Consider the following 13566-nt stretch of genomic DNA (forward strand, 5'->3'; position numbering starts at 1 on the left):
AAAGTGCGACATTGCAGAGTAGCATCTATAGTATTAGTGGGTGCACTCTCATGAAGCAGAAGAGGAATGATTTATAGCTTTCCTTACTGATCTTTCCATGACTGACTGTTGCAAATTCCAAAGCCAATCAGAGTAATTGTGACCAGTTATGTGGGCCAATCAGTATGAAGTATACCTTTGAAACATCAAAGTGATGTTTTATTTCAGGAGTTAATACTGTAAGCGCCCAATGTGTACAGACTTGCTCATGTATAATTGTTGATAAGTAATGGATTCACTGACCTATAAAATAATCCTTGAGGTGTTGGCTGTGTCATACAGCATCACTCTTTTAGATGCTCTATTAGACCTTAGGTCATCTTCAAAAGATAGACAGCCTGTGACAGAATGTTTTAGCCCATTTCTTGTCTGTTGTTAGCCTCTTTAAATTTATAGTGTTAATATAAAAGATGTTTAGAACAAAAGAGGTTTGACAAATGAGACTTTGTCATTCAGCCCATTCAGCTTATTTCATTAGCTAGTAGCTACATCATGCCAGCATTTCATCCAAATATATTTTAAATAGTGTTAAGGGTTCTGTTTCAATTAAGCAACTTAGCAATTTGTTTTAGTTTCTCACGATCCTTTATGGGAAGAAGTGCTTCCTGATTTCCATCCTAAATTCATATCACCTTAATTTCCACCAGGGTCTTTGAGTACATGATTTACTATTTAACCAAAAGGATACTGCTGTATCAATTTTATCGATGCCTGTAAAAACTCTGAAATTGTGGATTAGAGTTCCATACGTCCTTCCCAGCACAAGCTTAAAAAAGATCAATTTTCTGAGCCTGTCAGAGAAGGACATGGTTTTTACTACAGGGATGCATTTGAATGCTCTTGTTTGCACAGCTTCTAAATCTTTTATGTCTTTTTTTTAGTGTGATGATCAGAACCACGCACAGCTATGTTACCACTAGTGTATTATACAGCCTAACCATAACATCCTTACCAAAGGTTGTAGAGCAGTATTGACTGTTCTTTTAGTTATTGTAAACATTCCTTTGGCTCGTGTGTAAGAATTTTCAGATGTAAATATTAAAATACATTTTCTAAGTATTCATCCAGTTTTGAAGATTATCTAGGTCTATTTCTTTTTTTTCTGACTCTTTAGTGCTTGTTTTTCCAGTTCTGGTGTCACCTCCAAATTTCACAAGCTAATTTAGAGATTATATTTTATTTCAGAATCTGTATGTTATCAATAATATAAGTCAGAATATAATATAAGAGTAACAGTGCAAGCACAGACCTCCGAATGACTCCACTGGTGACCTCCTACCATATAGAGTATTCTTCTCTTTTATGTACTCTGTATCTCTGGCTAATTTAAAACCTAATTTAAAATCTTAGGTGCAAAAGCTTTTTGAAAGTCTAAGTGAATTGTGTTGTAAGCTTTGCTGTTGTCCACTACTCCATTTGCATGTTCAAAAAACTGTAACAGATTGGTTTGGCAGAGTTTTCCTCTCATGAACCCATGCTGGCTGCTATTTAGTATGTGATTTGTATAGAAGTAGTCTTCTAATTTATTTCTGATTATAGTTTCCATAATTTTGCACAGAACAGAAGTAGGGCTTATTGGCCTATAATTATTGGGATCCATTTTGTCTCCCTTCTTGTGGATTCGAGTTTCATTGGCAGCCTCCCAGTAATTGGGCTCATCTAATGTGATTGCCAGAATATGCTTAGAAGAGTGTTATATGTAATACCTTTCATTTCTTTTAATAGAACTGATCAAATTTGAAGGGACCACGGGGTTTTATTAGTCCACACCACATTTGACTCTTTTATTTTAAAATCTGTTAGCTGATTGTTTTTTCTTTTCTGCCTGAAGCATTTCTTTTATATCTTCTTTTGTAAAGACTTGGATAAAGTTATTTACTATTTGCTGCTCATTCAAAAAAAATCATATATCCCTGAGGCCTCTTTAAATTCCTTTGCAATTTATCTACAGGAGTGCACAGGACAATTTGTTTGATGTTTGTCTTTCAAATGTTGCTTTTGATCCCTTGCTGCAGTTGCCAGTATATCTACAGATTTAAATTTTATTTACATTTATTTATACATTTAAATGTTTGTTCATTTGTTTTGGAAAGGATACATCTGTTATGTAGCATTGGTTTCATTGTTCTAATTTTTCTTTTTAAGAATTTCCTCACCCAACTAAGATCACAGACAGACAGACAGACAGACAGACAGACAGACAGACAGACAGACAGATAGATAGATAGATAGATAGATAGATAGATAGATAGATAGATAGATAGATAGATAGATAGATAGATAGCACTTTACTTGTCCTCAGGGATAAATCTGGCTTTTTATAGAAGTTCAATAAATTCATTAACAGTATTATTTTATGACAAACAACAAACTGATTCCCAAATACACATTAGAATGACTAAAATAAAAGAAAAATAGAAAGAAAACTGTATTTTTTTAAGTGTATATTGGTGTTTTCTAAAAGACAGTCTTAAATTTAATAATGTAATTGATGTTGTTCATAGGGTCGATAGCGTCTGTTTAATTTTTTTACCCAGGCTTTATCTCTTTTTTTGGTTTAAGATACATTGGGAATGAAATCTCATTGAGAATCTTTACAACTTCCAGATTCCCAACTACCAGTATTGTTTGGAAAGTTAATTCCACATAATGACCACATTTTTTGTTATCTCACATATGCCATAGCTGCTTTAATAATATGTTGTTTTATTAAATATTAGAATCTGGTGGTCAGTGGCAAACTCCATCCACAGGGATTCCAATATATTCTTTATTCTATATCCAATTCTTCAGTGTCAATCTTTTGAGTCTGAATATTATTTTTAATATGTAATGCCATACCTCATCAATTTATACCATGTTTGGTTTTTTTTCTGAAGGATGGTAGCCACCGACATTCCCCTCTGTCTCTTTTATTTACTTGATATGATAATTCTGATAATATCATGGTTGCAAGTTAAAATTGTTTAGTAAATCATACATTTTGTTTCTGACACAAACCACATTAATCATTAAATGTTTTAAAAGTGGAATCTAGTTTTGTAAAAGTTTCCGTCATTTGGGTTAGTCTATCCTGAATAGTCATCTTTATGTTTTTTCTCACACACACTTGTCTAAAAATCCTCACTTCCAGTATTTTTTAGATGAAGTTCAACTTATTAATAAATGAAATGTTTTTGATGAAAGGCTTTGAAGTGGTTAGGAAAAGTTAAAACTCTCATGTTCACACTCTGCTGTCAGCCAAAAAATGTGATTGATTACCATCAGAACTTAATATGACTTTTTCCCTAGGTTTGGAAGAAACTCAAAAAAAATACAGACTTAGTTCCTGTTATGAGATGTCACATATGTGTGTTTTAAAAAACAGTTCCTATTTTGCTTCTTAATTCAGAAAAAATACTAATAGAGTTAAAAAGTGACAGAATATTGTTGCATTCCCCCGAATGAATAACATTACTGTTTTTCTGTATTCAAAGCAAGTAGTTATCATCCATCCACTCTTTTGATTCACTGACACAAATAAGATCACTTTAGGAGAAAAATAGTTTGGACTTAAAAAAATATATATAGCTGAGTCTCAGCTGCATGCAAGTGACATTGAAACTGATGTTTTCTTATAGTATTTCCTAATAAAAGTATGTAAAACAGGTCAGAGCACTTGCTGCACATTATATCTAACTTTTGAACATAATGACGGAGTATTGTCAATACATTTCTGTACTCACTGAAATGTATTTTATAAATATGAGCTAAGAGTTCAGCACAGATTTCTAGCCTATAAAATTGAATACAGTGATCAGTTGTATTAAAGAGTGCACTTAAATCTAATAACATAATTACTGTTTCATTATCAAAAGATATTCAAATGTCAATTACAACCGAAGTTAGTGCTATTTTCGTACCAGTGTGAAAGCCAGACTAGAACTTTTCAAGGTGACACCATTTTTAAGCACTTTGAAAAGAAAATACAAATGTGAAATCTACTCTCTCTTTATATAAAATCCTAAGCCTAAAAGTGCAACAATTCTGTGCAACGATTTTATATGATATTTTTATGTCACGTTTTTTGTCATGCTTTAAATCAGGCTTATTTTAAAACTTACATATATATATTTGGTATCATTCTTTTCAGAATTTATCGAACTTTAATATGATGTTGTTAGATTTTCAGATTCTTATTCCGTTTTTAAATTATAAACTAAAAAATATCAACAACTCATGTCCCGCGAGATGAGACTTTGTGCCAAGAGATTTAACCACGCCGGGGCCAGAAATAAAAGACAAAGAATAGGACATCTGCCGTACAGGCTTTTAAATGTTCGAAGTGCCGCGTGAGATGCAGATCACGCGGCACGACAGCAGCAGCAAGCCAGCAGCAGCAAGCCAGCAGCTGATCGAGCAAAGAAGAGGTAAAAAAAAACTGTATTTCTTTCCCATTGTATCACTGTTTAAGAGGGGGTTTCGGAGGAGTGCGGTCAGCCCACCTCTTCAAAACATGAGGGGCAGAGACATGAAGTGTCTGGTGCGTAGCATAGGCCTTCGGGGGGGGGTTGTCAAGCAAAGCGAACAGGGGGCCAACCCCCTAGTAGGGATATAATTTTTAAATATGTTTGTTTTTTTCTTTTCTAAAAAATGGTTTGATAATTCATTGTTACCAATTGAACTGTGACATCACAAACCAAACTACTTATAATACTGTATTAAGAATGGCTGCTGCCAGAACAACAATTGATGTTTTCACTAGACTGGGTTCAAGGAACAGGTAGTCAGTTTAATTTTAGAAATTAAGGTTATGATTTCCTGGTCTGTTCTCAAGTTAAAATTACTAAGGTGGTGGGTGCAAGGACAGAAAGGGTTTGGTACTGTCATATTTAGTTAGTTAGATGAAGTCAAAGTCCTCTGCAGTTACCTGTGATGCTTGAATGCTTAAATGAAAATGGATAGTCCAACCTGCCACAAGACACACTGAATGAAATCCTCTATGATGAAGCCTTAAAAAGCAATAAAGAACTACTTAAGAACATTTATGTTACATAGAATGCCCACTAGAGATTTGGCGGTCTTCTGGCCTTGAACCAAACAGATTTTGTATTTCTCTCCAGCTTACCTGATATTTTTTTCTCTGTTTTCTGTCCTCCCTGGCCATCAGAATTTAAGGACTCTGTTTCTCTTAATTGTATATCTATACGATGTAAGTGCGCATTATTTATTTTTTGTATACTATATATACATTATTCTTATTTAAATTTAATTTATTTTTCTTTGCAGGCAACTACTTTATTGACATCTTGTAAAGCATATATTGTATGAAAATGTATTATAGAAATAAATGTTTTTGATGAACTTTAAATCTTGTATATTATATTATCAATATTATAATTAAAGATGTTCATACAATCTGAACTGCACTAATTTATATTTATTTTGCTCAGCAGTTTAGAAATTAAACACCATCCTAAAAAGTACACAAGGATTACTTCTGTTTCCATCTCTTAATCTATAATAGTAATAAGATAAAGAACTTATAGTGCTTCACAATGTGAAAAAACACAGCACACAATGTTTTCTCAAAGCAGCAAAAACTACTACTCTTTATTTAATACAAAATTCAATTAACAACAGTCACAAATGCTGATATCATCATCTTTCCCCTTCCCAACTAGCAGTGCATGTGATTTGAGCTCTTAAAGCGTTTTGGCACTTCCAGCCGTTTTGCAAGTGCCCTCAGAATTCACAAGCACAGGCATTGTTAACTTGGACAGGGCACCGTGTACACGCCCAGTCCGAGTGTGTGTAGGCTGGTTCAGGATTGGAAATGGAGCACTTATAGCCAAACACTCAATAGTCTCAAATGTGTCGAGGGCAGCTGGGGCCTGATCTCTACCAGGGGGTGGATCAAAGGCAAAACTCTGTGTTGGATTCATGTGAGGGGGATGGGCCATCAAACAAGATTGTCTGTTGTTTGCCACCAATGTCAAGTACAAATGTCTTGTCTCAGACAAACATATATTTTGCTGACCAAGGTTGGCATGAAAACCACATATGACATGGCATGAAATGGTGATGGCTGACAGGTACTGATCTTAGTGTTGCTGCTGTCTCCAATAGCAGAGAGAAGTTGTCCTAACTCAACAGGAAAACAAGATGAGGAATTTCTGACTAAACCGGGAGAAGTAGGCAAAAGGCAAAACAATAGAAACTAAAAATAAACAGTAATGACCGTAACCCAGACATGAAGCAAAATCGAAGTTAAAAAAAAACAGGTAAAACTAGAAGATTAAATGCACAATAGATCAAAAGGGAGCAAGGATTTATATGTAGAGTGGATAAGGTTCATGGCAAAGGCTGTCCTTTTATGCCAGTTGCTTATTAAGTCAAGGTCACAACCCCAGAAACTCCGCCCGTAGAAATGAGGGTCATGACCCTGACAACAGCACACAATATGACTTCTCTTAAAGGCAAAGCATCAATTTCCAGCCTAAATCATGACATCATCCCCTGTCAATGACGAGTCTTCCGGACGTGTCCATCCAGTTTCTCAGGGAAATGAGTATGAAACCAAGTCAGAAGGCGAGGGGTGTGAAAGACATTAAACGTGACCCAAGATTGATCCTCTGGAACATACCCCTTCCAATGTACCAGATATTCCACTGTCGACCGTCATCATCTAGAATCCACCAAATATTGTACCTCATATTCTTCAGTATCATTCACTTCTGGTGGGGTTGAATGTGGGGAATAATATGGGCTGCTACAAACTAGTCATAACCTGGAAACCTGAAAGGTTGAGTGAATCGTGAAATGTGCTGGTAGAGACAAACTATAGGATACTGGACCTACCTGATGTCTGATGATGTTTGGGCTAGGGGCTAATTTACGACCTGGCACTTTAACTTGAATATCTCTGATTGCCAACCACAATCTTTGACTTATTTTCAATATCTGTGGCTTTTTGTGCTTCTTGTCCGTGAAGTGTTTCATAGTTAATCTTTAACTTTTTATGAATGATGTCCCATTTGGCATGAAGGTTTTTGACATTATTCCTAACACATAGAATGGCACACGGGGAGGATGGTGATTCAAATGACCGGATCCTGAATCCATACTGGCAATCGAACTAAGACATCTTTAAAGATGACTGAAGCAAGAAAATTCTGCCATAGGCACCATATCAGCTCAATCGTCCTGTTTAGAATTTACTGTACAACATAAATACTTCTCCAGGTAATGGTTAATTGTTTCAGTTTGCCCATTGGCTTCCGGATGATATCCAGATGTTAATTTTATCTTGCACCTAAACCTTTCAGAAAATGCTTTCCTAAACTTGGAAATAAACTGTGGTCCCTTGTCCGACACAGAAGAAGATGGGAACCCATTAAGGCATGCTACTCATTGTTAAAAGACGTCTGTCAGTAATTTGGCTGATGGACGCACCTTTAAAGGAACAAAGTGAACACTTTTAGAAACCTATCTGCTATAACTAGACACTGGAAGATGTTGGAGCAAGTCCAGAAGAAGTTCATGGGGTTTCTTAGAGTGATAACAAATCTCACAAGTGGATACATACTGTATTCTTTAATATCTGTTGTCCAGCCCCTCCACCAAAATGTTGTTTTTACTAAATTCATTGTCTGGGCCATCCCCGGGTGTCCAAACATAGGTGATTGGAGGCACAGATGTAGTACTGGCTTGCTCAGATTGACAGGTACAAAAAATTTCCTGTTTGGTATATTTATAGTGGTGTTTGCCAACCCTTGAGCATTACAAACTTGATTTAGAATATTTTCCATGTCTGGTACATTTAGCATGCCAATAATTTTGTCTGAATCAATAATAGGTGAGGGGTCCTTGGGCTAATGTATGCGTGAAAGGGCGTGTGCCTTTCCGTTCTCTCTGCCTATGCAATATGTTAATGTGAAATGAAATCAGCTGAAGAATAATGCTCATCAAGCCTGGTGAGCATTAATTCTTTTTGCTGACTTTAAATACATTACTTTTTTATGATTGGTATAGATAACAAATTTGGCTCCCTCTAAATAATTACTCCACTCTTCCAAAGCCAACCTAATTGCGAGCACCTCACTATTACCTATGTCATAATTCCTCTCAGTAGGGTTAATTACTTAGAATAAAAGGCACACAGATGAATAGCTCCTGTTTTGGGACATCTTTGAGATAGTATTGCTCCAGTTCCAATACTAGACGCATCTACTTCCATGAAGAATGGCAATTCCGCATTAGGGTGAAATAAAATGGGGGTTGTGGAAAAAAATTGTTTTATATGTTCAAAGGCTGCATTCACCTCCTTAGTCCATTGATACAAGGTATTTATGCTGAGTTTTCCAGGTTAACAAAGTAGCAATAACAGAACTGAAGTTTTTTATAACTCGCCGGTAGCAATTTGAAAAACTGACATACAGTATCTCTGGACTTGTGTCAGAGAGGGACATTTTTTTTTTGTGCACTGGGTGGTTCCATTAGGCACCCATTGTTGGGACTGGGGGGTGAGAAGTTAAAAGGCTGTCTGCAGGATGTAGGTATTTGCCATATTGCAAAGGAGTCACTTTGGCTGGTTGAGATTACAAACAATACCAAGTTGTGATAACAGAACTGCTCCTTCCTTGGAGGATGTCTGTATTTACCTGAAATTAACATGTTTGACAATATTGCTTTCTAATCAGCAGATCTGTACTCATTAATGGTTGGTAACAATACATTTTGTTAACTTGTGTTTTCATTAATTGTTAAACCCAGGAAATTTAGATGTGCCATTGATTAAACTGATTGTCCAGGACTGACAACAGCAGGGACTAAAGGAGATTTAAACTCCTGGGCAGCAGAAGGAAAGGAGGAACGGTCCACTGAGAATGCTGCCAAGACACTCGGACAGAGCACAGGGGCTCGTAGGCAGACAAGGGTACCTGGCTGGCACGACGTGAGACACAAGGACGGCAACACTTACTTCTAGGGAGGAAGAGACAGCTCTACAAGGAGACGCCAGTTGTGGGTCCAGCGAGAGAGGGAAGCTGCATGAAAGGACCAAGCAAAGCTGGCAGACAAGTAGACAAGAAATAAGGCGTGCCTAGGTCACAGCAAGACAAGGAGCACAGAGTGGAAAACAGGAACGACAAAGAGACGCTGACAGGCATTCAACGATTTGACACAACTTCTGTTGGGAAACGAGTGTCCGGTGAACAGACTGCATCTGGGGACAGTTGAACTATTAAGTGTTGGGGTAACACAGTGTGCAAACTGGACTCTGCACCACTAAAGGTTGTATCCTCCAATTCTTGTTTTTAACAGACTTTTAGAGTGTGGACTGTGTGTTTTCCTTTTTAAAAAATGGAAATTCGTTCCTGATATGTTTAGATTTTGTTATGTTCGTTTATCTTTTTAATGTACTTTATATTGTCTTGTGTAATAGAACTTAGTGTTGCTTTTTTCTGAAATTACTGTTGTGTCTTTCATTGTGTGTTTACTCACCACCCAATTTAAAGAACCCTGGATGCTATTATCAGTAAATTTCAAGAGTTCCCAGTCTCTTAATAAAACTGGGCGGCATAGTCGGATATTTTAATGGTGACTAAGATAGATTACCTGCAAGTGTGACCAGACACCTGTCACACTTGTTTAGCACTCTCTGGTGATTTCCAATCCAGAATAGAGGCGATCTTAGTATTATCAACGGCTAAACTGGTCCGTGAAATTTCATACCCCAAAAACAAAATTGTTTCCTGTTGGAACTCAAATTTCTCTGTTTTAACAACTAGGTTATTTTTCTGAAAGTGGTGAAAGACTTCCTTAACGTGCTTCACATGCATAGGTAAGTCTTTTGAAAAAATCAAAATGCCATCTATGTACACCAATAAACATTTCCCCAGTAAATCTGTAAAAAATATCATTAACAAAGTACTGGAAAACAGCTGGAGTGTTAGCTAATCTGTTTGGCATCACTCTGTATTCATAAAGTTCCATAGTGGTATTAAAGGCATTTTTCCATTCATCCCCTTCCTGAATTGAAATAAGATTATATACACTTCTTAAATCTAACTTTGTAAAACCTGTAGAGCCAGTAACTTGATTCATAATTGAGGATGTAAGTGGTAATGGGTAATTTTTTTTAGGGTAATTGTATTTAATTCTCTGTAATACAGACCTCCATCTTTTTCTCCACGAAAAGAAGCCCGCCCCTATTGAACTGTAAGGTGGGATAATAAAACCATTCTGTACATTTTCTGTGAGATATTGTTCGATAGCCTCTAGTTCCAGCCATGATAAGGACTAAACTTTCACTTTAGGCAATGGAGCAACTGGCATTAAGACAATTGTACAATCATAGTCCTGGTGTGGGGGTAACACTAGGGAGTGTTGCTTGTTAAGCACATCAGCATATTCAGAGTATTCAGGAGGCAGGATTGATATCACGTTACAAATGACTGGCTTAGGTACCATCCTCAAGCAATTCTGAACACAACACAAGCTTGAAATTTTGGACTCCCTGTTAATAACAGGATTGTGTTTGTGTAACCAGGGGTATCCAAGGATTATTTAAGGCAAAGGAGACTGAATAACTAAAAAGGACAATGTTTCTTCATGAAAAATTCTTATTTTGACTGACATCAGGGGTGTAACAGTATTTAAACACCCAGAACCAATGGGCTGACCATTGTGGTACCCGGATGGGGGTGGTACCCAGCCGGGATACCCAAGAAGACCTGGGGGCCACAAGCTCGACCCTGTAGGGGCCCGTGGTCACCGCCAGGGGGTACCCCAATACCTGTAGGACCCTGGACCTCAGCACTTCCGCCATACCCGGAAGTGCTGGGGAGAAGAAAAGCAGGGACACCCGGAGTGCTTCCAGGGATACAGCCGGCACTTCCGCCACACTGGGGTGTGTCGGTGGGAGATTGCTGGGGACAAACCTGGAGCACATCCGGGTGCCTATATAAAGGGGTTGCCTCCCTTCAGAGAATGACTTGAGTCAGGAGAGAAGAGTGGACGAGGTCTCGGAGGGGTGAAGGAGGCGGCCTGAAGGCATTGTGTGTTGGCCAGAACTTTGGTGTATTGGGGTTTGAAGAGAGCATTGTTATATCATGGAAGACCACAATAAACATGTGTGGAGTACTTACTCTCTGCCTGTCTGTATCCGGGTCATATTCCACACCATCTATGGAAAGGACTTGATATTTATATTGAAGATATACTGGAGTATTACACAAACACTCAGTCATGGAGGCGATGATAAAATTCCCAGCTGCCAGTCAGGGTATCTGTGACAATAACATTAACCACACAAGGAATTACAAAACATTCTTTGTACAAAGTTTGACTGCACATTTCCACTCTGACAACCCTGATGTAGAGGTTTTCCTTTAATTGGTGCTGCTGTTTACTATTGCAAATTGCTGTATTACCCACACCCACAGGCTCCAGAGTGGTCATAGAATTACTTGCTCTAAAGGTAGTTCCTCTTTCCTATCTCTTGTCACACACTTGTGCATGGGAAGCAGCTAAAGGGCTCAAAAATGGATAATTCCACACAGGACCAGGGGATGGCAGAGCACACTAATCCATTTTCTTTTTCCTCTCCAGACCTAACACGGGAAATTCTGCCTGGGCTCGATGATGTCACTTCCCGTTCCGGGGCCCAATAACATAACTTCTGGTCCCTGCTCAGATAACATCACTTCTAGTTCTGGCCAGGATGAAGTCACTTCCTCTACTTGCCCAGACAATGTAATTTTCCCTCCCTGTCTTTAAAACAGCCATATTTTTATCTACCTGCCAGTTCTGTTTTGGAATGATGTCTGTAAAAACTTGTAAAACCAAACCTTCTCTTTTTTGACAGGCAATTTTTCCTTTTACAGTCCTTTTACACTCTGTTCTAATTTTCTTTCTGCTGGATGTGTTCCCACTGTTTGGGGTACCTCTATAACTGCATCAAGTGTGTTAACAATATTGTGACTGGCTAACTCATCCTTTATTTCAGAGTTTAATCCTCATCTAAACACCGGAATTAATGCCACGTCATCCCAATGAGCCTCCATCGCTAACACTCTGAACTCCACATTATATTCATTTATGGGTCTTGAACCCTGGCAACAAGCCAGCAATCTGTTAGCCGCCACTTCTGGATGGACAGGTATATCAAACATTTTTTGAAACCCCTTAGAGTCAACAATGCCAATGAAAGCAGCACTGGTTGTTAGTGTCATATATTTTGGAAGCCCATTGAAGAGATTTCTTATCAAGCAAAGATATCATAAACAATATACATGTCTATCGTCTGGATAAATTTTGGGTTGGACTTCAAAAACCATGCAACACTGATTAAGTAAACCTCGACACTCATTTTGATCCCCTGAAAGAAAAATTGGAAGTGGAATCTGAGACTAATGATGGTGGTTGTAATTTGGAGCAGGAGCCGAATTAGACAAGGTATTGACTGATTCACCACCCCCGTTAGTAGTTCCACAGATCCTCACACTTCTTCTAATTGACTCTTTAGAGTTTTTATTTCCCCCTGCATAACTTTTATGTATCTGACAATATGCTGAATCTCAGGGTCACTCATATTGATCCGATCTTTTGTCCTGACTCAGCAGGAAAACAGGATAACAAATTTCTGAGTAAACCCGAGAAGCAGGCAAAAGGAAAAACAAAAGAAAATTAAAATAAACTGTAGTAACCATCACCCAGACAAGAAGCAAAATTGAAGTCATAAAAAACAGGCAACGAGTCAAAACAAGGCAGAATACACAATAAATCAAAACAAAGCAAGAATTTATCTGCAGCTCGGATAAGGTTGATGGCCAAGGCTGACCTTTTATGTCAGTAGCTGATTAAGACAAGGTCACAACCCCGAGACTCCACACCTAGAAATGAGGGTCATGACCCTGACAACAGTAAACAATATGGCTTCACTTAAAGACAAAGCATCAATTTCCAGCCTAAATCAATGACAGCATTGTTAGGATGTGGTCCAGGGGTAAGAACACTGAAGACCTTAGCCCCAGCAGAACCCATAGCAGAAGATTGATCCTGCTGTCTTCAGGTAATGAAGACTAACTTAAATGACAGGTGAAATCGCGCACAAAGGCTGTTAGCTTGAAGGGGATAGGGAGTGGTATGGTGCAGTATTGTTCTAAGGTCCTGTGCCACCACAGCACGTAATTGAGAAGTATATTGTACACTTTGTTTGGAAGAGATATGGGATGGCATGCCAAACTGTGCAACCCAGGTGCTAGTAAAAGCCTGCAGTTGTCATGGACATCTAAGGAACAGCTTCTGGCCACCTGGTAGCCATGTCTAAAATAGCGAACAGGTGTGTAAAGCCTTGAGATAGAAAAAGAGTGCCTACCATGTCCTTGTTAACATGGTCAAAACGGTGAGTATGATTGTCTATACTAAGGCATAGTTGGTGTCTGTGAACATCTTATCCAGTTCCTGGGACCAAAAGATAGGGTGTTTTAGAGTTTGGTCCCACAGTACTTTGTATAAAGGTTGCATAATAATGGCTGCTTGAGG

This window comes from Erpetoichthys calabaricus, chromosome 3 (genome assembly GCF_900747795.2).
Source record: "Erpetoichthys calabaricus chromosome 3, fErpCal1.3, whole genome shotgun sequence".
NCBI lineage: Eukaryota > Metazoa > Chordata > Cladistia > Polypteriformes > Polypteridae > Erpetoichthys > Erpetoichthys calabaricus.